This window comes from Octodon degus, unplaced genomic scaffold, assembly GCF_000260255.1.
Source record: "Octodon degus isolate 3935 unplaced genomic scaffold, OctDeg1.0 scaffold00004, whole genome shotgun sequence".
Taxonomy (NCBI): domain Eukaryota; kingdom Metazoa; phylum Chordata; class Mammalia; order Rodentia; family Octodontidae; genus Octodon; species Octodon degus.
In genome coordinates this window covers 24,735,566-24,744,593 of record NW_004524580.1, presented here as the reverse complement: position 1 = coordinate 24,744,593, position 9,028 = coordinate 24,735,566, and positions in this window count along the sequence as shown.

Below are 9,028 nucleotides of genomic sequence, written 5' to 3'. Positions count from 1 at the left end.
TGTATTTTATAATTTTCACATTACTTTTACAATGAGAAAAAAGTAAATGTAGGACTGTATTGTATTAATATCGTAATTGGCTCATTACCGAGAGAAGATTTAATAAAATGTGCAGTTTATTCCCATCCTTGGATTGAGGCCCACAAAGTGATTTTACTGTTTGGTATTCAAAATTATGTAGCTCGTCATCTGTACTCCGGTAACTAGAAGGATAAAAGAGAGACACAGTATGGAAAGATGGAATTGAATAGTCAGTGTGTATGGTGGCTTGTACGCCTACCCCTTCTGCAATAACTCACTGGTTTCACAACAGGATTGAAATTCCATTTATTCTGTAGCTTGGGGTAGCAGTGTTGGTGAAGCAGAATCTGACGCCCGTCTGTCAATGTGCTCAATTACCAGACACTGGTTCAGTCCCGCGATTGTAATGGGAAGAGACGGCATATAGAATCCTTTGCTTTGTCTGTGAAGACTTGTTTTTCTTCCTATTTTCAGCAGTTCATTTTCCTTTCCCTTTCTTGGTGAAATAGTACTAAATGAGAACCAGTTCAAACATTTCAATGTGAACAGTAGAGACATAATAGCAACTGAAGAAGCTATTCAAAAGTAAAGCTGATGTCACTTGATTTTAAAAATTATCAGTGAATGCACATTTTTTGCCCATTTTCTTTGTTATTTTCTTATAGTTTTGAATATTTATAAGGTATGTTGCATTTTGGATCTTTATTGCTATTTGATAATTTTTATAACACTGCTACATCATGGCCTAGCATTCTTCTACATAGCTTTTATGCTTTCAGGGTAGATAATTACTTAATGAATTGATTGCTGTGTTGGAAAAAAAAAGCCATTATCTGTTAAGTCCAGCATATAAAAATATTCTCTAGGGTATTTATTTACAGATTGTATCTCCTTTCACACAAGGAAAGGAAGAATAATTTTAGGTTCTTTTGAGATGTAAATGGTAATTTTTGCTTACGTTTTAAAATGAAAAATAAAATGCATTTTATAGAGTGATTATGGCACTTTACCTTTAAATGCTGAACGTAAGCAGTAGGTTTATGATATTTAAAATATGCTTTATATTCCATTTATGAAGTTAAAAATACTGCTTATATTAGGAAACTTACTGTAGCAAACTAGCATTCAACCTATAATGTTGCCAGTTTTTTTGAACTAGTGGAGATAGAGCCAATTAGACTAAATTTTAAGAATTCTTACTGTCAGTAAATTCTTCATCATTGTTTTGCTTACAGTATATATCGCTAGTTGACATTTACTTTTGATCTTTGTACAATACTGACCTGAAAAGAGAAATTGATAAGGACCATAAAAATGTATTTAGTATGCTGTGCCTTCAAGACAAAAATACTGAGTGTAGCTTTCCATTCTTACCCTATTTTGCTCTCCTGTTGCTCATTTTGGGAAATCAGTTGACACCTGCCAGTAAATCTGATAATGCTGCGGTCTGCTGCAGCGAATACTATATTTAAGTAGGTAGATTTATAGTCTTGACATATTGGGATCATGGGAAAATTACCTTGTTTTCCATTCAAAAATGTTTTTTGATATAACATCTTGGTCTAGTTGGACTACCACAGCAAAATACTATACATTGGTTGGCTTGAAAAAGAAAAATATATTTTCTCTCTATTGCTTGAGTCTAGAAGTCTGAGATTAGGGTGCCAGTTGGTTGAGTTCTGGGGAAAGTCCTCTTCTTGGTTTGCAGAAGGTTGCCTTCTGACTTTGGTGTCCTGGCTTTTCCTATGGTGTGTGCAGGTGAAAGGGAAGAATGAAAAGGGGGACAGAAAAAAAAAAAAAAAAAAGGACAGAAAGAAGAGAGATCTTTGTCTCTTCGCCTTTTAAGGACATTAATCTCATTAGGAGTGCCTACCCCTACTAAAGCTAAGTCCAGTTACCTCCTAAAGACCTACTTCCAATAACCATCACAGTGGGAGGTTAGGAATTTGACATAAATTTGTGTATGTGGGGTCTTTAGACATTGAGTGAATAATACAAAGTATGTGAAAGAAGTTATCGTAAATGATCTCTTTTGCTAGGCCAGTAATGGTGGTGAACCTTTTTACTGATGCAGAAGGCCCACTGAGGCATACATGTCATAGGCCCAGTGCTACTCAATCATCATGTGAAGCTTCTCATACAGGCATAACTGTTTTCAAGTGAGGAAAAAAGGCCTTAGGTTAAGTAATTGTATCAGGATCCTACCACTATGGTGGCCTGGAGATTCCAGTTTAAGCATTCAAATCACTGTACCACAGTATGTCCACAGGGATTGGAAGACTGAAGAGTTCATGGTCAGTGTTTGTTCGCTACAAAGTGTGGAGCATTAGGAAAATGTGTCAAAATTAAACTTATAGTCAGTCCATTGATTGGCTTTAATATATTAAAAAATTGAATGGTACAAAATGTGTAAGATAGGACATGTTATACCATAGTGAATTCTGAGCAAGTTGTTTGTATCAGTCAGTTTTTCATGACTGTGACCTAGAATGCCAGAGGAGGAAGAGGAGGAGGAGGAGGAGGAGGAGGAGGAGGAGGAGGAGGAGAAAGAGGAGAATGAGGAAGAGGAAGAGGAGGAAGAGATGAGGATGATACTTATTTTGGTTAATGGTTTCAGTCAGTGGCCAACTTCTTCCCAGCAGCAGACACACCATGGCTAGAGAACACCACTGAGGAAAGCTCTTTGCCTCCTGGCCACCAGAAAGGGACAGAGGCCAGCAATCTACTTCCTCCAGCAGGCCTCACCCTCCTAGAACATTCAGCTGTGGACTCAGTGGTGGAGTCATTGTGAATAAGCTAGTGTCCTCACTACAGGAATCTGGGGTGGTGGTGGCATGTCATCTTTAAACCATAACAGTGCTGGAGAGATATTTAAGGTATTTTTAGATTTATTTTAAGTCATGGGTTTATCGTGTTCTTCCATTTTATGTTCTTTGTGCATAAAACGAAATGAACATGGATGCTGGAAAGCACAAACAAAGTCAGAAAGCTTTGGCATAGAGGTATAAGTACATTTTATTTATGTATTTATTTATGTATTTTGTTAACTCATTTTGACTAAACATTTTTCTCTTTCTTTTTTCTTTTTGTATTTTAGCGAAGGGTCTACAGGGAGTTCAGGGTCTCACTACTAGATCGGACTCATAGTGATTTGCCTGTTTACAGCCTCCCAAGAGTGGAGATTTATGGGAGCGTGCCACCATGCCCAATCTCAATTGCTGTCTCAGTGCGCCCCAGGGGCAGGGCTAGCGTGGCAGTCTAGGGGATCAAACCCCCTGGTCCCTGCGCCTGCTTGCAGGTGCTTAATTCACTGAGCTATTTGGCCAGCCCATACTTCACATTTTCATTATTTGCACATATACCGCCAATGGGAAGACTGTTCAGATGCGTATGGCATATAAGTTGCTCTGGTATTGGGTGAAATTTCTGCCGTAAGGTAGCTGAATTTCAGATAAATGCATACACATACCATTGGACTTTTGGTATCAGTATTACTTATTCCAAGTAAGATGGAAATTTAAACTTACGTTTTTATTCCTTTCTTTCTTTTTGCGGAACCAGGGATTGAACTCAGGTCCTTGCGCTTGTCAGGGAAGTGCTTATTCTACTGAGCCATCTCCCCGGCCCAACATTCTTATTCCTATGTGCCTGTCTGCCACTGAAAAAGAGGAAAGCTGAGACCAAATTGTACATTGTTTAAAATAACTTTTTATATTAAAAACTGCCCTGTGGCATAAAAATTGCATTTTGTGTATATAACTGTCCTTAAGTGAGAGCTTGTCTCATAGTATTTACTCTTCAGAAATACCTTTTTCTTTTTTTAGCATCTGAATTATTTAAATCTTTCTAGTTTGGAAGTTTCTTTTAAAAAAATGAACTTAATATTTTTTTTTAATCAGAGAAATCTTGTTTCCTTTGTTGCTCTCTCCTTATTTTGCTTCTGTACCTCTTATAAGTAAATGTTTCTTTAGTGTCCTGCTTATACTGTACTCCTGTGCTGCTTGTTATAAATACAAACACATATTTTATTCAGGAGAGTTTTCTGTATCTATATTTATTTCTCTTCATCTGCCATCCCACCCCACTTCTTCTTTCCTTCTTACCCCAGTTCTGGTCAGGCCTTGATGTTGAGCTACATGCTCAACTATCCCCCCCCCCTTTTTTTTTTTTTTTAAGATATAGTCTTGCTAAGTTACCTAGGCTGGGCTCAGACTTGGCATCCTTTGCCTTCATCTCCTGGAATCCTGAGATTACAGGCATGTCACTATGCTTGGGTATGAACATATTTTTTTTTTTCATGGTTACATAGAATTTCATTATGTGGAATCCTGGCCAGGAGTTTGGGAATGGCAGGCAGGAGGATCACAAATTTGAGGCCAGCCTGGGCAACTCGGAGAGAGGAGAGATAGAGACAGACACAGACACAGGTAGACAGACAGACAGACAGACAGACACACACACACACACACACACACACACACACAGAGAAAGAGAGAGCACGTGAGAGTGAGAGAGATGCTGTTCCAGAATGAGAGGGGCTAGGAATGTAGCTCAGTGCAAAGGCCCTGCAGAGGACACAGTACTACCACAAGTAATACATTTAAAAAATTTCATTATGTGGATATAACATTGTTTAGTTTGTTTCCTATTGATTGTTTTGTATTTTTTACTTACAGTGCCAAGTGAATCTATCTGTCCATGTGTCTGTCTATAAAATTTGTACCTGTACAAGAGAATGTGTGGCTTGGATTCTGAGAATGAGTATCTCTAGGTCATGTGTTCCTCGCTGCGTCAGTTGAGAAAGACACTGCAGCAGCAGTAATCATACCTAGTACCCAGATGTTAGCCACTGGCATTCCGTGATGAAAGAGACCACACTGTTTTTGAGAAATGGTCAATTGTAGGACTGGGGCGAGCATAAAAGTATGAGATGGGCCCGGAGCATCATGTAATGTTGGAATGTAAGGACTATTCAAGAAGAACAAGTAGGCTATGTTGAAGGGACACGGCCAACAAATGAAGTCCTAGTGGCCAGTACTGGAAAAATTTAGTAACAAAATGAAGTAGTACCGGGTTGTAATCCAAATTATAAAATAATATCCATGGGTGGATATTCATATAAGTGATTGACTACATACCTAAATGATGACTAGACAAATCTATGCCAAAGATTACTAAATAATGTATGTAGATACACAGTCCTCAGTGAAATATCACAGCTCCTCACTCCTGAAGTGTAGGCTACGCAAAGTCACTTCTTTCTGAAGAATATAGTTTGAAAATTGAAAAAAAAGGAATAACTTGACTAGAAATGAGACAGATGCTATCTTGGTGATGCGATCAGTCTTTTTTTTTTTTTCTGGAACCGGGGATTGAACTCAGGCCCTTGCGCTTGCCAGGGAAGCACTTCCACTGAGCCATCTCCCCGGCCCCACAATCAGTCTGTCACTTAACAGTTGTGTTGTAAGGGTGCTGCCGGGGGAAGGGCACTTCACTTGCATGGGCTTCCTTCCCCAGGCATAACCCCAGCCCAGTGGTGAGAAAATACCAGCGAGATCCCAGCTGAGGAGTTTTCTACAAACTGCTTGACTAGTACTCCTCAAAACTATCCAGGTCATCAAAAACAGAAAAGTCAGGGAGAGTGTCACAGCCAAGAGGAACCTGTGCAGATGGGATTAGAAAAGAGTAATGTTAACTGGGTGGACACTTGGAGCAGAAAGTACATGAGGAGCCCAGCTAAGGAAACATAAATAAAATATGTACTGTAGTTAATAATGATATATCTGTATTGCCTTATCAATTGTGACTAACTACCATACTGTCAGGTCTTAAGAGCAGAAACTATAATATGAGTAAGCTCAATTTCTATTTTTTTGTAAATCTAAAGCTAGATTTTTGTAACTCTAAATGTTATTTCAGAAAAGATAAATGCCTTGATAGTTCTGACAGATAATGCTAAATTGCCAGTTTGTTGTACTACCTAAATGTACTAAAGACCTATTTTCCCATACCCCGACCAGTTGGATGCGTTGTCAGACTTTAGAAATCTTTCCTGTTTCATAAATGAGAACTAGTGTAATTCAGGCTATTATGTTTCCCATTTTATCAATGATAGGTATTTTTTCATATGTTTAAAGGACATTTCACTTTTATTCCCTTCAACAAACTCACATGACATCCCTTCCCCCCTTTTTTTCCTGTTAGATCATTGGTCTTCTTGGTTTCAGGAGTTCCTTTATAGAAAGATTAGGCCTTTATATGTGATATGTATCACGATTTTTTATATTTTTGTGTGTATTTACAAAACTTTATTTTTGTGTAAAACTTTTCATTTCTATATGGGGATATAATTAAATGTTCCTGTGTTTGGAAGTAGAAGTCTTGGTTATAATAAATTCTGAGGGAGTTCATCCAAATCTTCCACTGCATGTGCTTACCTTTTTCACATTTAGATCTTAAAATTTGAATACTTTAGTTCCTCCCAGTCTTTGAAGTATTTTAAATGCTTAGCCTTTTCTTTCAAACTCTTTCTCCATAAGGGTGTTTGTGGTCTTTTAGGGGCTTTAAATGATTTGTAGTAATAGAAATGCTTATACATTTACTCTTGGTGGAAGTTTCTTTTCACTGTTGAATTATAGTGTATTTCATAGCATGCTTATAATTTTCCTTATTGTAGTTTGACATACGTGCTTTCTTAGCTTATTAGTCTTGTCTGTAATCTCTCAACTTCCTTAGATATTATGACCTCTCTGATACTGATAATCTCTTCATTTGGTATTTAGGAAATTTAATGAGTCAGTCTTTTTTTCCTATTTTTGTGCTGGGGATTGAGAGATTGAACTGAGGGCTTTTGCAGCAAGCAACATTCCCAGCATACCCTGCTTTTCTAAGTGTTGGCATAGGGTCTTGCTAAATTGCCCAGATTGGGTCTGAATTTGCAGTCGTTCTGCTCAGCATTCCCAGAGTGCTGGTGCTAGAGTCCACATGGGATAAGGGGAATAACTCCCACCCTGCTGGTTGGCCAGTACAAGTTGGTGTTCCCTAAGATTGAGGAATGAATTCTAAGGAACAAGAGGTAAGAGTGGGGAATTTTATTGTGAGAAAGACAGCTCTTTCAAGAGTGGGCCTGAGTGGGTTGCCAACAAGCCTGCTTCTCAAAAGATGTTTATAGAGCAAAATCATGAGGTTGGTATAGTGTGGGACAAAATTATGACCAGCCAATAAATAAGATTACAAGTATAGTCACTTAGATAATGTTAACCCAGTGGACAAGCAGGTCATATAGCAAGTGCACATAGAAAGAACAAAGACCTTTTTAGGAAGAGATGAGTCAGAAGGTTCTGGTCACCCCCCTTGGTGACGGATATCTAGCGAAACTTTATTGGACTAGGTGATACCAATTACAGAATAATCTTCAATTTATTGCTTATCCCTTGGGAGGCATATAAGCCTGGTCATTCCATTTTTATCTTGAAGCCTGGCGTTAATGGATGTTCCTCCAGCCACAGTTGTAATGTGTTCTCTCATCCTCTGCACTAACTCCCTTGAGGGCCTAACTCTGTCTGACCACCTATAATATTTATAACTAATTTAGCTGTCTCTATAATACTGGGGTTGCAGTTATGTGTCAACACACCCAGCATGCTGAATTAAATTTTTTTTTTTAATGTATTTAGTTACAGAGTCTACAGGATCTCACTACACAGATTGGACTTGTGATCCTTCCTGTTTTTCAGCCTCCCAAGAGCTGGGATTACAGTCACATGTTACCATGCCCACTCTCCATTGACCTCTCAGTGCGCCCTGGAGGTGGGGCTGGCATAGCAGGTCAAGGATCAAACCCCCGGCCCTTGCATCTGCCTAAGCAGGTGCTTTAATCCGTTGAGCTATCTGGCTGGCCCTGCTGAATTATTTTTATTTTTATTTTTTTGCAATACTGAGGCTTGAACCCAGGGCTTTTGTACTGAGCTACATCCCCAGCCCTTTTTATTTTGAGGCAGGGTCTTTCTAAGTTGTTGAGGCACGAATGGAACTTGAAGTCATTTTGCCTCTGCCTCTCAGAGTCCTGGGATTGAGGTAGTGCTCGTTCGTGCTCAGTTGAACTAAATTTTTAGTAGACATTTCAGAGCTATCTGGTAGTGTTAGGAAAGTTGGCTTCTGGAAATTATCACAAAAAATAACTAGTTGCTCATAGCAAGAAGAGAGAATACTGCTAATTTTGGAGCTGGTAGCATCTGCAAGGTGGGAGAGTCACTAGGGACAGTGGTGTTGATGGTAGTAAGAAGAATAGCAAAGAGGAGGGGCAGCAATGTTGGAGTATTTATTCAGGGTTTGGCGTCTGGTTTGAGGTAGATATTATCTCAGTGTGAAGCTTGATTGGAATTAGGATAAGGATTGTGATATAATAGTTTAGGGTTGACAGATGTAGCAAGGCATGGGTTTTGAGGTAAGGTTTTTAAAGACTCTTGGAAAGTGAACAGTCATTTACTGATATTTATTAAAAAACTGAATAGTCTGATGTTGGTTTATATAGGTGTTTTGGGAAGTTCCTGAAATGAACAATGAAGTTATTTGCAAGTCTTATCTGCTTCAACAAGAATTTCCTGGAATAGTGGAGTTATTTGTTGAAGAGAGCTAAATGATAGTTAATGTAGGCTGTAAACTCATTGTAGACAGTTTGAATTCTCAGGGCCCATTCAGAACCACAGTAAACTTAAAAATATGCAGTAATTATAAAAAGTCTAACTCTTGGGCCCTTCTACAAAGACAGTGAATTCTCTTGATGTACAGTTTGACTTTGAATTTTTTTTTCCCTGAAGAATAAGGCCTAACTTTGATAGTCAAGGTATCTAAGATACCCAGGCACACAATTGGATATGAGTCTGTAGCTCTATGAAAGAGTTTAGAATTAGAGATCAAAATTTGGGAGTTACGGAAGTGTTATTGAAGCTGTATGCATGGATGAGTTTGCTGAAGAAGCCAACAACAAGAAAAATGCTTAAGGTTT